Genomic DNA, 22,500 nt, shown 5'->3' with positions numbered 1-22,500 from the left:
CCTTCCTCGACATTTCGGTTAGCATTCTTCACTCCACTCTTACCACCTCCATTCACTACAAACACACAGACTCACACTCATACCTCAACTTCTCTTCCTCCCACCCAGAACACACCAAGCTTTCCATCCCCTATTCCCAATTCCTCCGTCTACGTAGGCTCTGTAGTGACGACCATGACTTTGAGACTCAGTCTCAACGTATGGCTCACCACTTCACCCTACGTGGATACCCCCTCACCACTATCCACACCGCCCTTGCCAGAGCACGGTCCGTGGACCGTGTATCTGCTCTCTCCCCGAACCCGCCCTGTAGTCTCCGCCTACCTTTTCCCCTCACTTACCACCCCACGATCTACGTCTCCAACGCACCATTCTTCGAGCTTTCCGTCATCTCCAGTCCGACCATCCACTTCACACTCTTCCCTAACCGACCCCTCCCCTCTTTCAAAAGAGCCCACAACTTCGAGACCTTTTGGTCCATAGCTCCTTCCCTGACCCTACCTCCCAACCCGGCTCGTTCCCCTGCTCCCGCCCACGTTGCCGCATTTGCCCTTACCTCTCCAACACCACCCGCCTCACTAGCACCCACCATCGACCCTATCCATCATCCACTCCTTCACCTGCACCTCCAGCAATATTATCTATTGCCTCTTGCTCTCTCTGCAATTCCTGTACATCGGACAAACGGGACGCCGCTTGGCTGACCGGTTCGCGGAACACCTTCGTGACATCCACCTTGCGAACGACACACCGCTCTCACGCCATTTCCGCTCCACCGGTCACTCCTGCAACACCTATCTGTGTTCGGTTTGTCCTTACACAGAGGCCATCCGGATTCCCGTTTGCGCCGTGAACAGGAATTAATCTTCTCTCTTCGCTCTTATACGCCATTTGGTCTCAACTCTCCCCCCCTCCTCATCTAACCCCCACCCTCCTCCCCCTCCTCACCTATCCTTTCCCCCCGACCCCTATTTCTTCAGTCCTTCATCCTTTCACCCCTACTCCCCTTCCCTTCTTCCCTCTTTCTCCCTCCCTCCTTCCCTCTTCCCCTTCCCTCTGCTCCCTCACTCCCTCTATCCCCTTCTATCTCCCCCCCTCTCCCTCTTTCCTCCTTCCTCCCCCTCCTCCGCTTCCTTCTCCCCTCCTCTCTCTCCACATCCTCTCCTCTTCCCCCTCTCCTCCCCCTCTTCTTCCCTTCGCCGTCTCCCCCTCTTCTTCCCCTCCCCTTCTCTCCCCCCCTTTTTCTCCCCCTTCTGACCCTCCCCCCTTCTCCCCCTCCCCCTCTTCTCCTCACTACACACACGACGTTACACATCACATCATATATGATGTGCCATACTAATACATACACCAATTAATACATACTAATACGTACTAATACATACTAATACATACTAATACATACACCAACCCTATACATACACACGTCCAGACCCCGCATACGCACTTATACTCTCTCATACACACACACACTTATACATACTAATACGTACTAATACATACTAATACATACTAATACATACACCAACCCCATACATACGCACGTCCAGACCAATCCTACGCACTAATACTCTCTCATACACACACACACACACACACACACCCTTATACATACTAATACATACACCAACCCTATACATACACACGTCCAGACCCCTCCTACGCACTATTAGCTGGTCCTTCAACCCTATTATCAACCCTATTATCAACCCTATTATCTCCCCTTATTTCGCTCTCGCGTCTCATGTTTGATCTTTGACCTCTGGCCGAAATCAGATCGCCATGTTGATTCGTTAGCTACTGCACGCATTTTTTTCTCTCCTTCTTTCTGTGTTTTTTTTCTCTCTGTGTATCTTTCTGTTGAAGAGCGTAGGCTCGAAACGTTAAAGACTTGTTTTATTTATATTTCCTGAGCGCCATACTAATACAATTGCTCGTGTTTTCCACCTGCCGTCTTTTGTCTATTTTCATAAAGCTTCCCGTTATATATATATATATATATATATATATAATATATATATATATATTATAATATATATATATATATATATATATATATATATATATATATATATATACTAGTAGAGATACCCGCTGTTGCTAGGTTACATTCAATTGAAGAATTAGACTTTTATGTTATATTTTTCTGTAATGAACTGGAATATCTATGTTTCGAATTTCATCAAAATTGCAGATCAGGGTTATTTCCCTCTTTACACACCCTAAAATATTGTAATCGTGCCACATTTATCCAATACTACTGGTTTTTATGCGCATATTCCAAAATTGCAGTCTTATTGAACCTGTTAAAAAGATTTTGCTCCTGAAAAATGAAGGTCATGGAGCTCTAAAATGCGAGAGTTAAGGCCTCTATTGGGGTGGGTATCTTAATGTCAACCAGAGAAGTTGAATTGTTGAGAATCTTTTTAACTTGGGTCTTATATCTATTGTTTGAATTTCTTTGAAATAGGAAATATATGTTCACTGGGTTTGTAAAAGAAAGCAAAGCTACAGGAAACCAAAAGACGAATGATCACAATAAGCAGTCAGTTACCCTATCCTAGTCGTTACCAATCCCAATGTAGAATTCCTCACTATCCAGGTGACAGGCACAGCCGTAAGATGCATTACGAATCTATAGCAATTGGAAGGGTGTGACCCAACTGAAATCAACACTAACAATTGTGTGACGTGAGGGCTAAGAAGACCTCTGGAGTTTGCAAATGACCACTATACTGATACGTAACTGGACAGAATAAAATTACAATCTATAAATGTCTTTGAATAACCAGTCATTCATCTGGGAAGGCCTTGAAATCAATGTTACCCTCTGGGGGCTATGTGTGACCGAGTGATAATAAAAAGAGTGAAAGGAGGTGTGCAATCAAATAACTTTACCCAACAGTTTGCAACTGAATCAGTGGAGCCAAATATGCCTCTCATTTACTTCACAATTTATGCAGCACATTGCAGAAATCACAATGTAAGTGTATGTCAAAACAAATTGTTACACTGTTGTACCATTGAATTAGAAATAATGCTCAACTTTTATACTTGGGTAACCCTACAGCTTCCAAGAGCACAACTGTATTCGTTTTTGTTTAGATAAAATGACAAAATTGACGGTGTTAAGTCCCCATGTAGGGGTCTTTCTAACTTGTAAAAAGATGAAATTTTATAAATATTACTTCATTTGTGTCTAATATCTATGGTTAAAATTTCATCAACAGCAAAAATATATGAATTGTCATGGGGGTTATGGCTCTTATGCATAGAATATAATTTCCAAATTTCATAAAGATCCATTCAGTACTTTTGACCTAGTTTTGGATCATAAAAAAATGACTAAAATTTGGGAGTTAAGGCTCCCATCAGGGTGTTATATATATATATATCATCATCATCATCATCGTTTAACGTCCGTTTTCCGCGCTAGCACGGGTTGGACGGTTCGACCGGGGTCTGGGAAGCCAGGGGCCGCTCCAGGCTCCAGTCTGATCTGGCAGAGTTTCTACGGCTGGATGCCCTTCCTAACGCCAACCACTCCGTGAGTGGAGTGGGTGCTTTTTACGTGCCACCTGCACAGGGGCCGAGGGGTCCGGCATCGGTCACGATCGGTTCAAGCTTTTAACGTGCCAGCGGCACGGGGGCAACGGGATCCGGGGTACTTTGGGGATCCGGGGTACTTTGAATGGGTAGGGGGTATGTGGAATTGCTGCAGAAAGCAGCCCGGGTCTTTGCAGTCACAGCATATCTCCATAGATCTCGGTCCTTCGCCATTGCCTCAGTGAGGCCCAATGCTCTGAGGTCATGCTTGACTACCTCATCCCATGTCTTCCTGGGTCTACCTCTCCCCCTGATACCTTCAACTGTTTGGGAGTGGCACTTCTTCACACATCTCTCTTCATCCATCCGCAGCACATGACCATACCATCGCAAGCGTCGCTCTTGCACACCACATCTGTTGCTTCTTATATCCAGCATTCTCTCAGGATGCTTACACTCTGTCTTGCGTGCACACTGACACTACACATCCAGCGGATCATGCTAGCTTCATTTCTTTCAAGTCTACGCATGTCCTCTGCAGTCACAGCCCATGTTTCATTACCGTGAAGCATGGCAGTTCGCACACATGCATCATACAGTCTACCTTTCGCTCTGAGGGAGAGACCTTTTGTTGCCAGTAGGGGTAGGAGCTTTCTGAAATTTGCCCAGGCTATTCGTATTCTAGTGGTGATACTCTCTGTGCATCCACCTCCGCTACTAACTTGGTCACCCAGGTAGTGGAAACTATCAACTACTTCTAGTTTCTCCCCCTGGAGTGTGATGGAATCTGTTTTCTGAGTGTCTGTTGTGTCTATTGTCCCTGTGCATCTGCCGCACATGAAAGCTATCTTATCTGTTAATTTCCCTTTAATGTTGCTGCACCTCTTATGTGTCCATAGCTTACATTGGGTGCATCTTATGGAGTTTCTACCTGTACCTTTCTTACAGATTGAGAAGGGCCACCTACCCGAGGGGGTGTGTGCTGAGTACCTCTTGCTGCTTACTAATACTTTGGTCTTTGCTACATTTATTCTAAGGCCCTTTGATTCTAACCCTTGCTTCCACACCCGAAATTTCTTTTCTAGTTCCGGTAGTGATTCTGCTATGAGAGCTAGGTCATCGGCATAGAGGAGCTCCCAGGGGCATCCCGTTTTGAATTCCTCTGTTATTGCCTGAAGGACTATGATGAATAAAAGGGGACTGAGGGCTGAGCCCTGGTGCACACCTACTTCTACCCGGAATTCTTCACTATATTCGTTGCCAATCCTAACCTTGCTGACAGCCTCTCTGTATAGAGCCTGTACAGCCCTTATTAGCCATTCGTCAATCTCCAGTTTCCGCATCGACCACCAGATAAGGGAACGGGGAACCCTGTCAAAGGCTTTCTCCAAGTCTACAAAAGCTATGTAGAGGGGTTTATCTTTAGCTAGGTACTTCTCCTGCAGTTGTCGGACCAGGAATATAGCATCAGTGGTGCTTCTACCTGGTACAAAACCGAACTGCATTTCATCTAAACAAATTCTCTCCCTAATGAGATGGGTTATGACCTTCTCTGAGACCTTCATCACCTGGTCCAACAGTTGATACCTCTGTAGTTATTTCTATCTAGAGCATCACCCTTACCCTTGTAGCAGTTGACTATGGTGCTGCTGCACCAGTCATTGGGTATGACTCCATTGTGAACTACCTGGTTTACAATGCGGGTGACTATGTCATAGCCCACATAGCCAGCTGTTTTAAGCATCTCAGCAGTGATTCCTGATAGGCCGGGGGCTTTACCTGGTTTCATATCCTTAATTGCCTTATCTACAAGGGAGCTGTCTATTCGGGTAGCTGGTCCCTCTACTGGGTCAACATTGGCAGGCTCTCCTCCTCCCATTCATTCTCCTCATTCAGCAGTCTTTCATAATGGCTTCTCCAAGCCTCTTTCTTTTCACTAGCAGTAAAAGCAAGTGCCCCATCATCCATGCGGACACATTTCTCTCCTATAACATCACTATTTTCTCTGACACACTGTCTGGCAATCCGAAATACTTCAGCTCTTTGATCCTCGCGTCGCTGGACATTGGCAAACTTCTTCTTTTCTGCTACATCTTTGGCTATGTATACCTGCCGCCCAGCCTCCCTTTTGGCTATCTGGTACAGTTCCCTGCTGCCCCCATCCTTCCAGGCTTTCCAGGCCCGTCTCTTTTCACAAATGGCTTTATCTACTGCACTATTCCACCACCACGTAATTCTTGGTCTGGAAGTTGACTTTGCACCATCCACAGACTCGGTCTGTGGCACTCAGCAAGCTGTCCCGTAGGAATTCCCAGCTACCTTCTATGTCTGACGGCTGAAGCTCCTCCTCCCTCTCATCAAATTTCTTGATGAGTATGTCCCTAAATTTCTGACCATGTGAAGGGTTCTTTAGCCTCCAAATCCTTCTTTTCTGGATTGGTTTATTTCTTGGAGTCCTTCTGGCCTCAAGCTTAAAGTCACTGATGATTAGTCTATGCTGAGGGATACATTCTTCACCCGGGAGGGTCTTTATATTCAAGAGCAACCCTGCATCCCGCTGTCTGGTGAGGATGAAGTCTATTTGGCTAGCGGAGTCTCCTGACTGATAAGTTATAAGGTGGCAGACTGGCTTCTTGAAGTTAGTGTTGCAGATTGAAAGGTTACATGCATCACAGAATTCCAACAGTCTAGTTCCCTCATCATTTCTGGTGCCAATACCATGGCCACCATGTACCCCAGTGAAGATACCCGATTCCCGCCCAACATGCCCATTAAAATCTCCACCTACAAAGATGATATATATATATATATATATATAGAGAGAGATAGAGAGAGAGAGAGAGAAAGAGAGATACACACACACATACAAAGATAAATTGATAGATACAACTGAGAGGGCAAACAAATATATGAGACACAGCCTAGTGCTTTTTTATGTTGATAAGCCTGGTATTTATTCTATTGGTTTGTTCTTGTGAAACCAGTAAGTTATGTGGATGTAAATAAATGAACACCAGTTGTGAAGCAGTGATGAGGGCGAAACACAAATACACACACATAGACTTACATATATACATACATATATATACGATTGATTTGTTTTAGTTCCTGTCTACGAAATCCATATATATTGTTGTTGGCATCCTTTTTGTCTCGGAAGACAATGGAGTTGCGCATAAAATAATCTAGTCCATTTTTTATTTGGAAGGCGGCTGATGTTGAACCATTGTGCTGTATGGTGTCTTGCATATCATCAGGGAAAGATTTGATGATCCTCAGCAGCTTTGGTGGACATCTGATTTCTGGAGCAGGATGAATAGGCCTTTTCTACTTACAAAGTCAAAGGCCTTTGTCAGATCAATGAAGGCCATATATAATGGCATTTTCTGCTCTCTGGACTTCTCTTGCAGTTGGCGTATGGAGAATATCATGTCAATAGTTGGTCTGCTTCTTCTAAAGCCACACAGCGATTCTGGATAAATTCGAGAAGCAAGCAGTTGCAGCCTGGACAGGATAATGCGAGCAAAGGCCTTTCCAACAGTGCTTAGAAGAGATATTCCACGGTAATTGTTACAATCACCACGGTCACCTTTGTTTTTGTAAAGCGTAATGGTGTTAGCATCCCGCATATCCTGAGGGACTGTACCCTCTTCCCAGCACTGACACAGAAGCTCATGAAGGTGCCGAAGCAGGATGGTGTTTTTGCCGGTTTTGATGATCTCTAAGGGGATGCCGCCTTTTCCCGGAGCCTTGTTACTTGCTAGGGAGACACTAGCCTTGGTGAGCTCTGCTATAGATGGCAGACTGTGAAGTTCGCACATGACTGGCAAGATCTTGACACCCTCGATTGCAGCCTCAGTTACCGTGGTCTCCCATGAGTAGAGATCCTGGTAGTACTCCACCCATCTATCCATCTGCTTGCTTTGGTCCTTGATGAGATCTCCAGTAGTTGATTTCAGAGGGGCCGACTTGGTTGCGGATGGACCGAGGGCCTTCTTCAAACCAGTATACATCCCACGGGTGTCACCACTGTCAGCAGCTGACTGGATACTCTGACAGATTTCCTGCCAATACCTATTTGCACAGCGTCTGGCCGTCAGTTGGGTTTTATTTCTTGCCTTTCTGAGTTCTTCGAGTGACCTTGTAGAAGAATCACTCTTGTATAGCATCAGAGCTGCACGCTTTTTTTCGATAACTGTTTCCAGCTCTGAGAGCCCAGCACTGAACCCATCTGGGTTTTGCCTTTCTCTCATGCCGAAAGTATCTATTGATATGGTATACAAAGCTTCCCTGATATAATTCTACCTACTTTCAGCAGAGAAGGTTGGGCAGCTACTGAGGGCAACCTTGATAGAAACAGTAAAATTTTGTCGCAGTGTAGGATCCTAGGTTCTGGAAGTGTTAATGCGTAGTCGACCCATTTTCTTGGAGTGTTGGACTTTTTAGGCAGAATCCTCCCCTTGCCTCTTATTAGTGAATGCTCTGTGTCACAATCCGCGCTGTGGTAACTACGGGTCAGTCGAACAGAATTCAGAAAGGATCTTCGTGTAATGATGAGATCCAGCTGATGCCAGTGGTAAGATCTTGGATGTTTCCAAGATGTCTTGTGGGATGTCTTGCTGGCAAAGAATGTGTTAGTGATGCACAGGTTATGGTATGTGCAAAATTCAAGTAGTCTCTGACCATTGTCATTCATGTTGCCAATACCAAAACACATATATACATACATATATATTGATTTGTTTCAGGTCCTGTCTGCGAAATCTATATATATATATATATATATATATATGCATACACACATACACACACACACACACACACACACACACACACACACGCACACACATACACACACACAAAGATAAATTGATAGATACAACTGATAGGGCAAAGAAAAATATGAGACACTGCGTAGTGCTTTTTTTATCTTTTGATAAGCCTGGTACTTATTCTATCAGTTTCTTCTTGTGAGGCCAGTAAGTTATGGGGATGTAAATAAACGAATACCAGTTGTGAAGCATTGATGAGGGAGAAACACAAACACACACACATAGACTTACATATATACATACATATACATACAATTCATTTCTTTTAGTTTCTATCTACAAAATCCACTGACAAGGCTTTGGTTGGTCTGAGTCTATAGCAGAAGACACATGCCAAGTTACCACACAGTGGGACTGAACTGAGGACCATGTGTTTTGGAACCAAGTTTGTTACCACACAGCAACGCCTGCACCTATATGTGTGTGTGTGTTGGTCTATGTGTGTGTATGGGTGTATATATGTATGCATATATATGTGTGTATATATAAGTGTACATATTAGTGTATATATTACCTGTACATCTATATATATATATAATATATATATATATGCATACACACATACACACACACACACACACACACACACACACACACACGCACACACATACACACACACAAAGATAAATTGATAGATACAACTGATAGGGCAAAGAAAAATATGAGACACTGCGTAGTGCTTTTTTTATCTTTTGATAAGCCTGGTACTTATTCTATCAGTTTCTTCTTGTGAGACCAGTAAGTTATGGGGATGTAAATAAACGAATACCAGTTGTGAAGCATGATGAGGGAGAAACACAAACACACACACATAGACTTACATATATACATACATATACATACAATTGATTTCTTTTAGTTTCTATCTACAAAATCCACTGACAAGGCTTTGGTTGGTCTGAGTCTATAGCAGAAGACACATGCCAAGTTACCACACAGTGGGACTGAACTGAGGACCATGTGTTTTGGAACCATGTTTGTTACCACACAGCAACGCCTGCACCTATATGTGTGTGTGTGTTGGTCTATGTGTGTGTATGGGTGTATATATGTATGCATATATATGTGTGTATATATAAGTGTACATATTAGTGTATATATTACCTGTACATCTATATATATATATATATATATATACATCTAGACATACATGTATACACATACATGTATATCTATAGAAATACATCTATACATATACAGCTATACATATATATGTGTACATATACAGCTATATATATATACATGTATATATATATATATATATATATATATATATATACATCCATATATATATACATCCATATATATACATATATATATCTACATCCATATACATACAATAGAGAGATGTTTTTAAAATAATAATGAAATTATTGTATACAGTGCTCAGGTGCACCACAACTTTTGTTTCACTTTTAACACGTAAGACTGAAATAGTGGAGAAGATATGATATTGCTGTGGGCTCGCCCTAGTCAAGAAGTTAATCATTGTTTTGCGTATGACGCTACATGGACCCTTAGTAAGGCATGTCTAAACTTTGAATGAAATTGGTTGTGTGGTTCTCAAGTTTTATGGATTCATAGTGGAGAAGATATGATATTAAGAAGTTAAAAATTTTTTTACCCATGACACTCCATGGACCCTAAGTAAGGCATGTGTAAAATTTGAATGAAGTTGGTTGTGTAGTTCTCAAGTTTTAGGGATTCACACTGACAGACAGACAGACACACATTCTCACTTTTATATATATAGACGAGAAAAATAGTAATAGGAAAGGACAGAGTGATTATGAATCGTGTTGCGAATATTATTTGGCTGAAAATGAATTCTGTCGAATTTATAAGAAAGCAGACAGCTTGAAGGATGAAGGTATCAGTGGTGGTATAGTGGTGTGGGGTCGTTTAAATTGTCCGTACGCTATGAAGGTAAGAGGTGAAGTGGATGACAATATACTTCACTTAATAAGGTAGCATGTGGTAAATATCTGTTACCATCTACCATTGTCCCGTAGTGAGAAGTAAGTTTTATTTCCCTGTGTTGGGAATGAAATGAGAATGAGATGTAAGGGGACAATGTTTTTGAGATTCCTGTTCGAATGTAAGGCAGGTTTGAAAGTGGTGTTATCCTAGATTCACCGTCTTTGTCGGTGATCATTCCGAAATAGGTTTGTATTTCTTCCATTTTAATTTTAATGAGTTCGCGCCCGCCGACGGCTGCAGCGAAATTCATTTTTGGTCTTTCTTCTATCGAAGACATTTTAACAAAAATGCTTCCGTATAAACGGTGAAAATATTGTCAATTTCCTCAAACAGGGACACAATTCAATTTTTAAACAATAACCAAAGCTCCTTCTCCCAAAGGGGGAGGGTTACGGTTTACAATTATTTAACAAATGCATCACAACCACGCTTCCATTACGAGGAACCAACAAACGTGATAACCATAGTTAAACAGTAATAATAATAACAACAAACCTTACGGTGAATCAAAAAGCAGTACTCAGTAGAAGCTATAGTCCTTTATGTATAAGAAATAAACCAAAAGCAGTACTCAGTAGAAGCGTATGTTCGAGAAAACAGACATTACTTATTTTTTATTACCCATAAAGTGCTTACATAGAGGGGGAAATTACAAACATTGAGTAACAAAACATCAGAAAAATACAGAAACTTATGAAAGATGAAAAATTGTGAAAATGAGAAATGAAAGCGATGTTAACGGCCCCATCTGATAACATCACTTATCTGTCCTTCTTCCCTATATCGGTATAAAAAACATGTAGTCCTCCAGTTTTATCTCATATATTTCTTCGAGTTCATATCTCTTATCCGGTTCAATTGTTTTCCTAATCAATTTATAAATTTTTAAAGTGTTTCCTTGAGTTCTTTTTCTTGGTCCTCTGATATTACTACATACATCAACCCCGCCATATCCCAGCTGTCTTGCAATTCCACCTTTCCCCAGTCCCTCAATATTTCACGTATTTCTTCCTTGTTTATTACACTTAATATATGGGGTCGAGAATTTTTAAAGTTATCCTGTGTGTCTGTGTTATCGTTTTTTTGTTTTCTTGTTGGTGGGGAGCGAAAGGGTTCCGTGTCTGCAGGGGAAGGGTGGGCCATAAAGGGTGCGGATGGTGATGGGTTGGGGTTCAGAACAGTTTGCCTTTTTTCTCCTTCTCTTCTCCTTCTTCCCATGGATTCCCATTCTGCTGGTAATTCCTCCTCATCCACTTGCTTCTCTTCCGCTGTATTCTGCTCCTCCTGGGGCTCTTCTACCTATCTTACTGGTTCTTGTCTTTGTTCTTTTTTGGGGGAAGGACAGTTAGCTCTTATGTGGCACTTCAAGCCGCATTTGTAACAACGAGGAGCTCTACCCTCCACCCATACTCTCATAATGATGTTTCCCATTGCTATATTCTCGGCCAGTTGTTCCAACACCTCCGATTCCACCTGGACATTCATCTCCAGTACTGCTCTTCTCCATCCTCCCTCGTCCTTCACCATGGCATGAAGAATGTCCACCTTATCTTCATTAGCACTGATGATGGCTGCTACAATCCACTCTCTGTTTATGTCTGGTGGTATTCCCTCCACCCTGATCCGGGTCGTCCTCCTTCCCAGATACGAGTGTAGAATGAATACCTTCTCCGACTTTATTGTTTTCGCCGCCATTCTCCTTGCCACTTTTTCGGTTTTAAATTGTACAACCACGGTGCCGAACCCAACGCCTCTTGCGAGAAACCCTACCTCCTCTTCTGTCATTCTCAGTGCTTCCTCTACCATTTCCATGCCGACCAAATCTATTCTCCTTTTTTCGTTGGCGAATACTCTATACGTAATGGTCCTCTTCTCATACCAGTCTCTTCTTTTCCTTGGCGGCGACAATTCAACTTCACCGCCGACCTTCGTAACAAATTCTTGATAACCTGGCAACTTAGCCAGGTCTATCTTTTTTTCTGTTGACATCGTCACTCGTGCGTATGTTGTTTTTTCTCCGAGTGCTCTGTCCAATTTCCTCACTGTCTTTTCCAGTTCCTCCTCAGAGGTCGACAGGTCCGACTCACTGAGGCTTGTAAAAGCATTTTTCCTTGCCATTTCCTCCCTTAGGGAGGGGCAAACTGTTTTTTCCATGTCTGTCTCAATACAGATAGACAAAATTTAATAAAGAATAACAGGCAAAGCAATTACACACAGGTTCCAAAAAACGACTACAGCCAAACTTCCTATAGATACTTAATGCTAGCTAATTAGCAGATACTCTAATGTAAAAGCCATGATAAAGGGTATGTGCATAGCTCCATCTGGACTATTTCATTTCTGCACTTTAATTTTATTATTAATTTATTCTCATTCATGTGAAACCACTTATTCAAGTTCAAGTCATTGATGCAATTTTATACCAATTGCTATTTTTACTTTTAATTGTTGTGTTACGATTTAATTATTATATTATACTTTAGTTTGAATTTAATTATTATTTACTACATAGAATTCAATTGTTATTATTATCTCTAATTTTTAGTGTTAAATTGAAAGTATCTGACATAAAATAGAGAGATGTTTTTGTTTCACTTTTTACACGTAATACTGAAATATTGGAGAAGAAATGATATTGCTATGGGCTCGCCCTAAGCAAGAAGTTGAACATGTTTTTGCCCACGACACTCCATGGACACTAAGTAAGGCATGTGTAAAATTTGAATGAAATTGGTTGTGTAGTTCTCAAGTTTTAGGGAAACACACAGACAGACAGACACACATTCTCAGGTTTATATATATATATTATATATATATATAGATATATATATATATATATATATATATATAATATATATATATAATATATATATATATATATATATATTACAGATATATATTTACAGATATATATATACATATATATATATATACATATATATATATACAGATATATATATATTTTAATTGATTGCTTTTCGCAGGAAGGAAGTTTCTTGTCGAAGATACGTCTCGCTTTTATCCTTCGAAACGTAGAGTAGATGAAACCATAGCGACTGAAGAAGGGTTTTTTTGTGTTAATTGTCCTGTACTCTATTTTTTTGATGTTTTTAAAAAATGTCCAGTTCCTTTGGTTTGTGTCTATGTTTTCGTTTCTCATTGTGTTCGACGTCCTTTTGGTGTCCTGTACTCATATATGCGTGTATATGTACATGTAGAGGTAGGTACGTACATATGTTTATATAAATGCATATGTTTAATTTATTTATTAATATATATATATATATATATATATATATATATATATATATATATATATAGATATATATATATATATATATTATATATATATATATATTATATATATATATATTTACAGATATATATATACATATATATATATACAGATATATATATATTTTAATTGATTGCTTTTCGCAGGAAGAAAGTTTCTTGTCGAAGATACGTCTCGCTTTTATCCTTCGAAACGTAGAGTAGATGAAACCATAGCGACTGAAGAAGGGTTTTTTTGTGTTAATTGTCCTGTACTCTATTTTTTTGATGTTTTTAAAAAATGTCCAGTTCCTTTGGTTTGTGTCTATGTTTTCGTTTCTCATTGTGTTCGACGTCCTTTTGGTGTCCTGTACTCATATATGCGTGTATATGTACATGTAGAGGTAGGTACGTACATATATGTTTATATAAATGCATATGTTTAATTTATTTATTAATATATATATATATAATATATATATATATATATATATAGATATATATACAGATACATACACACACGCGCGCGCACACACACATACATATACATATACATATACATGATACATTATTCCATATATACGTATATGAATATCTAAATAAGTGCAAGTATATATAGAATATGTGTGTGTGTGCGTTGCAAAGCGTGCATGTTTACCTTAATTGTACTGAGATTAATATGACTTCTTTACAGAAAATCATGACTTTCGCTCAGCAGGGTCTTATCTAGCGAATGAGTATTTAGTTTAACTGGTAGAAATTAGAGTTAAAAACAGAAAGAATTCTTTCAAGACATTGGATTTTCAAAAGTTTACAAATGGACAAATCAGACATCATATTAAAAAGGAGTGGGGAGAGTATCGAGGATAAACGATTTGTTTTAAGATAGACAAGGATGTACTTCAGCATAAGTGGTTGGAATTCTAAGCTGCATTCGCTTGATGAGCTCTTAGACAACCATTTGTAACGCGTTATCTTTATTATTGGAAACGTCGGATCCCTCCTTGAGTGCTTTGTTTTCTAGTTCGTACAAGCATTCTACAAGCACACTCACTTACCCACACATGCATATATACATATAAAGATTTAATTATATGCGTGTCTGTATATATATATATATATATATATATATATATATATATATAAGTGTGGGTTGTGTTTGTAAAACAATATCAGTATTGTTCGTCTGTTAGGTAATATAGACCAACCTAAATAAATCTGTGCTAATTCTGTAAATATTTCATTTGTGTGCGTGTGTGTTTCGATGTGTTTTTCGATGTGTGTTTATAGTGTGAGACTTACTTTACATACGTTCGTATATACATACATACATATATAAGTTCAACAAAATTTAGATTCAAGTGAATATCGTACTTAAGTCAGATGCACCAGAAATTTGTATGGTCTTATCCATATAAATCCATGGGGTGATTATAATTAAAATAAGCTACAAGAATAACTTCGGTAATTTGCTACGATCGTTTCACGCTGCATCATTTTATTAAATATTGTAAGTATTACAACAGCTTTAAAATGTTGAGCAATCATCAGCCATTTATAGAGGTTTTCCATTAATACATAATTTTCAAATTAATTGATAACATTATAGAGAAGGTAGGTATATAGACAAAGATGTCGATTTGAATTTTAAGAACATTACGGTAGTAGAGTTTATCTTCTGACTGAAGAATATCTATTAAGTTATTTTGAACTGCTAGAAGGCTGTGAAGTATAATCAGTTGAAAGGAGACAAAAGAGATTTTCTATTTATAGAAATAGGGGTGAAATAAATTTCAGAAGTTCTTCATAAAGAAATTAAGGTAGAGAGGGAGTTATAATGCCCTAGAAGCTGTTTACTACTATTTGGCAAACAGATGTTGTATTAAGAAAACTAGGTTAATGTCAGATGGTCACAGTGACCACCTATATACCAAAAAGTTATAGAGAATACAGAGATCCCTTTATACATCAGCTTTATATTTAGCTGGTAGGTGTTGAATATTTTGATACTTTGGATTAAAGGAGAAATTATAAATCTAATATTTATTCATATTGGAGAAAAATCTATCATTTATTATGAGTAGGCATAATACTCAATAACTGAGGACAAAAGTCTTATTAATAAAGTGAATATATTAAGGGTCAAATATATATAATAGAAAAAATGAGTAATCAAGATGAATAATTTTCTTAGGTTTAGTGGAAGGTGATTTATTTTTATAAAGAGAAGTAATCAAGAAGAGTAAATTACTCAGATTTAGTAGATAACGAATTGTTATTAATGAATTAAATTATAGAATCTGTAAGACATAATATTTACTACCCGCGGAGAAAAGCTAATTAGTTAGGTAAATATATCCTGGGTTAATGATATATTAAGAAATGGAAGTGATGTAATCAAGATGAACTGAGTAGTTTCTTTAGGGACATAGAATTTTATACTATTTAATATAGGCGATTAACAAAAAAAAAGAGAGAGAATTTAATTCTAAATATGCAATGAAGTTTTTTAGTAATCTATGCATATTGAATTAAAAGCTAGTATGATATATTCATTCTTATTTAGTTATAAAGAATTAGAATTTGAAAAATTTAGGAATGGTCACAATATTATTATTTAAAATATTTAAACGTATGCTCCTAGTTCAGAACGGTTATATAACAGATTTGTATTATTCTTATGTTTTAAAATTTGATATGTTTCCATAGAACAAAGTTCAGAACCATCTACACTATTTTTATATGGCCGTGCTTTTCTTACTCTATCCCATTTCAGGTTAAATTCTATATTATTCGTTTTCAGTTCCCAAATTTTACTAGACAATGTTATGCAACCTGCTTTGTGTTTGAGCCTAAAGGAAGAAAAATGATTGTTTAAACGTTTTTTTAGATCTACCGAACAACCGAAATAAAGATAGTTGTTATTTGAAGTTACTACTGTACATTTATAAATTACATTTTGGACCAAGCAGCGGCCAGATACCGGACATTTCGATCTAATCCTACAATTACAACTGGGGAGATAATTCCTGGTACTAGTATTATTTATGGACAATTCGTTTTCATTTCCGTTACTCGAGTTGTTATTAGTATTAGTGTTATTTCCTCTAATAGTAGTTATATTGTTATGTAAACAGGGGTTACTAGTTATTAATATATTCTCACTATCCTCACCTACTACATTTTTATCTTTACTACCTATATTATTGATGTTGTTATTATCACTATTTATATTAATGTTGTTATTATTATTATTATTATTATTATTATATTATTATATTATTATTATTATTATTATTATTATTATTATTATTATTATCAATATTATTATTATTATTATTATTATTATTATTATTATTATATTATTATTATTATTATTATTGTTGCTGTTGTTGTTGTTGTTGTTGTTGTTGTTGTTACTATTTATACTATCTCTAGCTAACTTTATATTTTTACTATTAAGTCTAGCTATTATGGTAGCCATATTTGGAAGAGGAGAATATGATATTCTTACTGATTTCTTAGAAATTATTTTATATTTATGGGAAGCTGGGAAGTTTTTTTCTAAATCTACTGTATATATTCGTATAGTTCGTACAGTTGAAGGGGATATTTAACCAAATACCATTTTTTCTTTTGTTATTTTTATTTGAGTAAAAGTGGGAAAGATTAGTGTTATCTATATTCTTACGAGATTCATTATTCATTTTAGTCTTATATTTATGTTTATTAGGTTTTTTTCTTTGTGGGAGAGATTTTTATATTATTATTTACATTTATTTTATCTAGTTTAACATTTTCATATTCATTTATGATCTGTTTACTATTTTCATTCATATTATTGAGTTTATATACTAGGTTCTTTTCTTCTATTGATTTATGTTTATTTAGAGTGTGAGATTCGATATTACTTGAGCTATTTTCATTTATTTAATCGTTTAAGAGATTTATGTTATCAAGATCTAGGAAGATGATTTCCTGGTCGTATCCAGCCTTGGATAATGCAACATTATAATGATTCGAGTGAGAGTAAAAAATTTCAATATTCGATGATAATTTTGAAATTCTCTGAGAAATATTTTTCACTATTGATTTTAGTATATTAGTGGGGGTGATTAGATAATTTATTTACGTTTCTGGTAACTTCACCCTCCTTTCTAAATGGGTGAAACTAGTCTCTGGATTTTGGCTTTGTTGGGTGGAGGTGCTTATCTCCCCTGTTCGAAAACTTAAGGACACAGAACGCTTATGTCACATAGCCAACTAGAAACGGTGTTTCTTGCGGCTAAATTGCAGTAGCATTCTTCCCTTTCCTGGGGCTGACACATTAAGTTCGCTACAAGCCATCACTTTATCGAGAGATTTAGAAATGCAATATTTCTAATTATATATATATATCCAAATGAGGGGTAATTTACTAGCTACTTAATCAAAAGAAGATTACATTGTCGTTTTCAATGGTACCTTCTACGAGTGAACATGGGATCCTATAACGACAATGTCAACTTCATTTGATTAAAGCTTCTTTGGCCTGACTAGTAGCTAGCGGATTACCCCTCGTTTGGATAGTTACTACTTCCAAGGATCTTCTAGGTAAGAAGCATATGTAAAGTGGATATTATCTCCTCCAGTCCCTAATTTTGGATTTCTGTTCGCATACACAGCAACCACTGCTGCTAACCTTAAATTATAAAACAATTTTTTCACGTTATTGAACTTCTATACGGGAGAAATTAACTTTCTATGTCAATAAACCACTATTGCACGTGAAAGTTTTTTTTATATCTCCTACTGACTGCTCGAATCTTACAATCTTCCTACATCTTGATCTTGGGATCTTACCATTACACACACACACACATACATACACACACACACACACATACATACACACACACACACACACACAGAGGCACACATACAAGCACGTACACACACACGTATACACACATATGTATGTACGTACATATGAAAGTATATGTTTTCTATCCTCTGCTTGTATCAGTCATTAGACTGCAGTCATACTGGGTCACCTCTTTGAATGGAGTTAAGCCGAACAAATCAACTCCGATTTCAAACGGTTGTTTTCTGCCACACACTCAGATGTACGTATACATACATAAATACATATATATATATATAATATATATATATATATATATATATAATATATATATATCACGTGATCAGACCATCAGATGTTGTTACACATCGCTGGTCACAATGCGTTCGCATTTTAGCCTTCGAATGACGCCACCCCGCTGGCTCAGCGAGCAGGCCAACAGAAGGAAGAGTGGGAGAAAGAGTGGTGAAAGAGTACAGCAGATATCACCACCTCGTGGAGCCTCGTGGAGCCTGTAGGTGTTTACGCTCAATAAACACTCACAACGCCCGGTCTGGGAATCGAAACCGCGATCCTAAGACCGCGAGTCCGCTGCCCTAACCACTGGGCAGCTCCACACACATATATAAATATATATATATATATTTATATATATATATTTTTTTTTTCAGAATGTGATAAAAATCCAAGGCTGTGAAAGATTTCAGAACATATATAAATAGAAGGTCTTACAGCTGTTTCCGGGATATTTTATATATCCCTTTTTCGGAGACAGTGTGAGAAAATGGTTAAGCAATAGTTATTTTAGATACGATATGAAATAGAGAGTGAAGTATATATATGATGGGCTTCTTTCAGTTTCTGTCTACCAAGTCTACTCACAAAGATTTGGTCGTCCCGAAGCCATAGTAGAAGACAGTTGCCCAGGGTGTCACTTAGTGGGATTGAACTCGGAACCATGTGGGAGAATCAAACTTTTTACCACACAGCCACGCCTGCGCTTGTGTATATATGCAAGGGTTGGACAAACTAATGGAAACACCAGTGCTTATTTTGCTGTATTTTCTAATCGAGATTAGTTGTTTATAATTATTCAGGTTGCTTATGCGTAAAGCGTATTGTTTAAACCCAATTCTTATCTTTTTCAGATATCTATATCTATATATAATAAAATATGTGGCCTTACTGGTTTTCAAAGACGGTAAATGTTGGAGCTCGGAAGGCTAAAACTACAGAATTTTCCCGTGTTTCGAAAGGTACTGTCTCTTAGATTATGACAGCATTCAAATAACAAAGGAAATTGAGCTGTGAAATGTGTAATTCTGGTCTGACGTCGATATGTTCAGAAAGGGACCGGAGAGTGTTAAAACGTATTGTTTCCAAAAATCATAGAACTGCTACAATGGAAGTGACTGCAGAGTAAAACCAATACCTTGCAAACCCAGTCTTGACCAAAACTGCTCGTCGTGAGCTCAATAGTGCTCGATATCATGGGAGAGCTGCAATTGCAAAACCTCTCCTTTCTGCCATCAATATGGGAAAGCGATTAAAATGGTGTAAAAATCGACAGAAGAGCCAATAGATTAATGAAGAATCTTTTCAACCATTTTTTGCCTTTGTGCCCCTTTTAATTGCTATTCTATTTTGGTAGATTTCTAAAAATTTTTCTCAATTCCTATTTTGTTTTTCACACTATTTATGTGCAGTAGTAGCCAAAAGTTTGCAACATGTTTAAAAAAATTAAAATTGTTATACCCAAGTACAATTTGATTCAAATATATACAACGTAGAAATTATACTTACCTAATAACTGATCCAATAGGTCGATGTCTTGAAGAAAAAATAGGCAAAATCAAAAATATAGTTCTAGACCAAATTGCTTACTTTTAATATAACTTTGGGTATTTTATAATTAATAATTCTCTATTTCAAATGTATGTTACAAATTTTTGACCACGACTTTTTGTAGAACAATGTAAAATGTTAGAGAAAGAAACTTAGATGTTTCTTGTAATAAATACATCTAAAGCAAAATATTTTCTTGGACCCTTAGAATACTACTCTGGATCCCCAATTAACTATTTTGCTTTCATGGACCACCAGATGTTATATGGACCCCGGTTGAGAACCACTGCTTTAGACTGTGATACGAAAACTTTATATGCTCTAATTTTTCGAGTAGACCAGATGTTGACTGGTATTCGGCCTTCTGTTGTGTATGCCATCACTAAATGGAGAGTTAATCGATTTGGTGTCATCAGGTTATATATCAATTTGCTTGTCGAATATTTCCGGAGGCTATAGCGATATTACATTAAATAAGAAATAATACCACTGTAGGTTAACAGGGAAATAAGGAACACAAGAACTCGTATATGTGGTATTTTTCAACTAAATCTTTTTATTCTAAGAAGGCTGCCAAGTGTTCTTTAACCAAAGTCTATCAAGAAAAATCTCTGAGACGATCCCGCCTTTCATGAAGGCAAGGTGCTTATATTCTGCTCTGAATATCAAATGTCTGACTCATATTCAATGATTTGATTCCGTTGTTCTTCACAGAGAAAATTTTAAAAATTTTATGGGAATATAAACCAAAAATAAGACTTTAAAAAAACGATAGATTGGTAGATTCACAAAACCCGATGTGTTTTAGCAACAGTCTATCAATGTCGAAAGACGAAACCATACAACTTCTCAAGCTCAGATCGAAAAACTAACAACAATCTTCTTAATGTCTCTTTATTCTCATAAATTTAAAAGAATTTACTGAGTGTTTTATCTCTTTTACAATATTCTCATCTGCTTAATAAGAATTCTTCAGTCATTTAGTTCTAAACAGAATCGGGTCTCTACCAATGGTAGCCTTTACTTAATGAAATAGTTATCTGCGTGAAGAACGTGTGTTAAATGTGAGTTAGCTGAGTATAAGCTACCAGTGAGTTGCATGTAAGCTAACATTTAGTGAGTGTAGGTTACCATTAGTTTAAGATTAGTATAACATTTGAGTATAATTAGTTTAAGATTAGCATAACAGTTGAGTATAGGCTACCAGTTAGTTGATTGTAGGTTAATATTTAGATGAGTGAAAGATAACCTTTGGTTGAATGTACGGTAACATTTAATTGAGTATAGGCTACCAGGTACTTGAGGGTAGACTAGAATTTATGACTGGAATGTCAACTGCCATTTAGCTAGCATTCAGGCTACCATTTAATTGGGTGTAAGTTGTATATATCACTGACTGTAGGTAGCCTTTTAGTTGAGTGTAAGTTACTACATTGTTAAGTGTAGACGAACATTTATTTGAGGGTAGGTTAATGTTTTCTTAACTGTTGGTCGATATTCTTAATGTGAAAATTTCTTTTTGATCAACGAAGGGAAAATTAATTAGTGCTAATGATAATAAGAATTATGTTAGACATTGTTGTATCCTTAATGTTGTTTTGGAGTGGTTGTGGGTTAGGAGAACCTAAAATGTCATTTGACCCAAAGCTAAATGAAGGCATGCAAGTAGTGAGACAAATAATAAAGTCGGGTGGGTGCCTGCCTTTTTAAGCTGCCTCAACAAAGACAGCGCACAGCTAACAGGACCACATAATGGACAAATCAACATAGCAACATTTGATCTGGATTCTATGTTTAGACAAGAATTAGAACTCTCGAAATAAGAATAAACTAAAAACAAATTCCTAATGTGAATCATAAGCTTTGAAATTGTTGAATAAACTTCAGATAACGAATGGAATTTACAAGTTCAGATGTACATATCCAAGTTAAAAATTACAGAGGACACATATATGCAACACTTTACTGTCGACTTACTATGTAGCCACAAAAAGAAATGTTCGCAGCATACTTTTTTATTCGATCCTACAAAATGTTTTGTAAAATATTCGTTGATAGCAAATTCTAGAATATAAGATATTTATAAAACTTGATTAATCACAAAAGTTATATCAATAGTTATCGAAATTTTCGATTAGACCTCTGATCGTATGTGACCAGGAGGTCGAAATTCTAATGTTG

Source organism: Octopus sinensis, linkage group LG2 (assembly GCF_006345805.1).
Source record: "Octopus sinensis linkage group LG2, ASM634580v1, whole genome shotgun sequence".
NCBI classification, from domain to species: Eukaryota; Metazoa; Mollusca; class Cephalopoda; order Octopoda; family Octopodidae; genus Octopus; species Octopus sinensis.
This window is presented reverse-complemented; position numbering follows the sequence as displayed.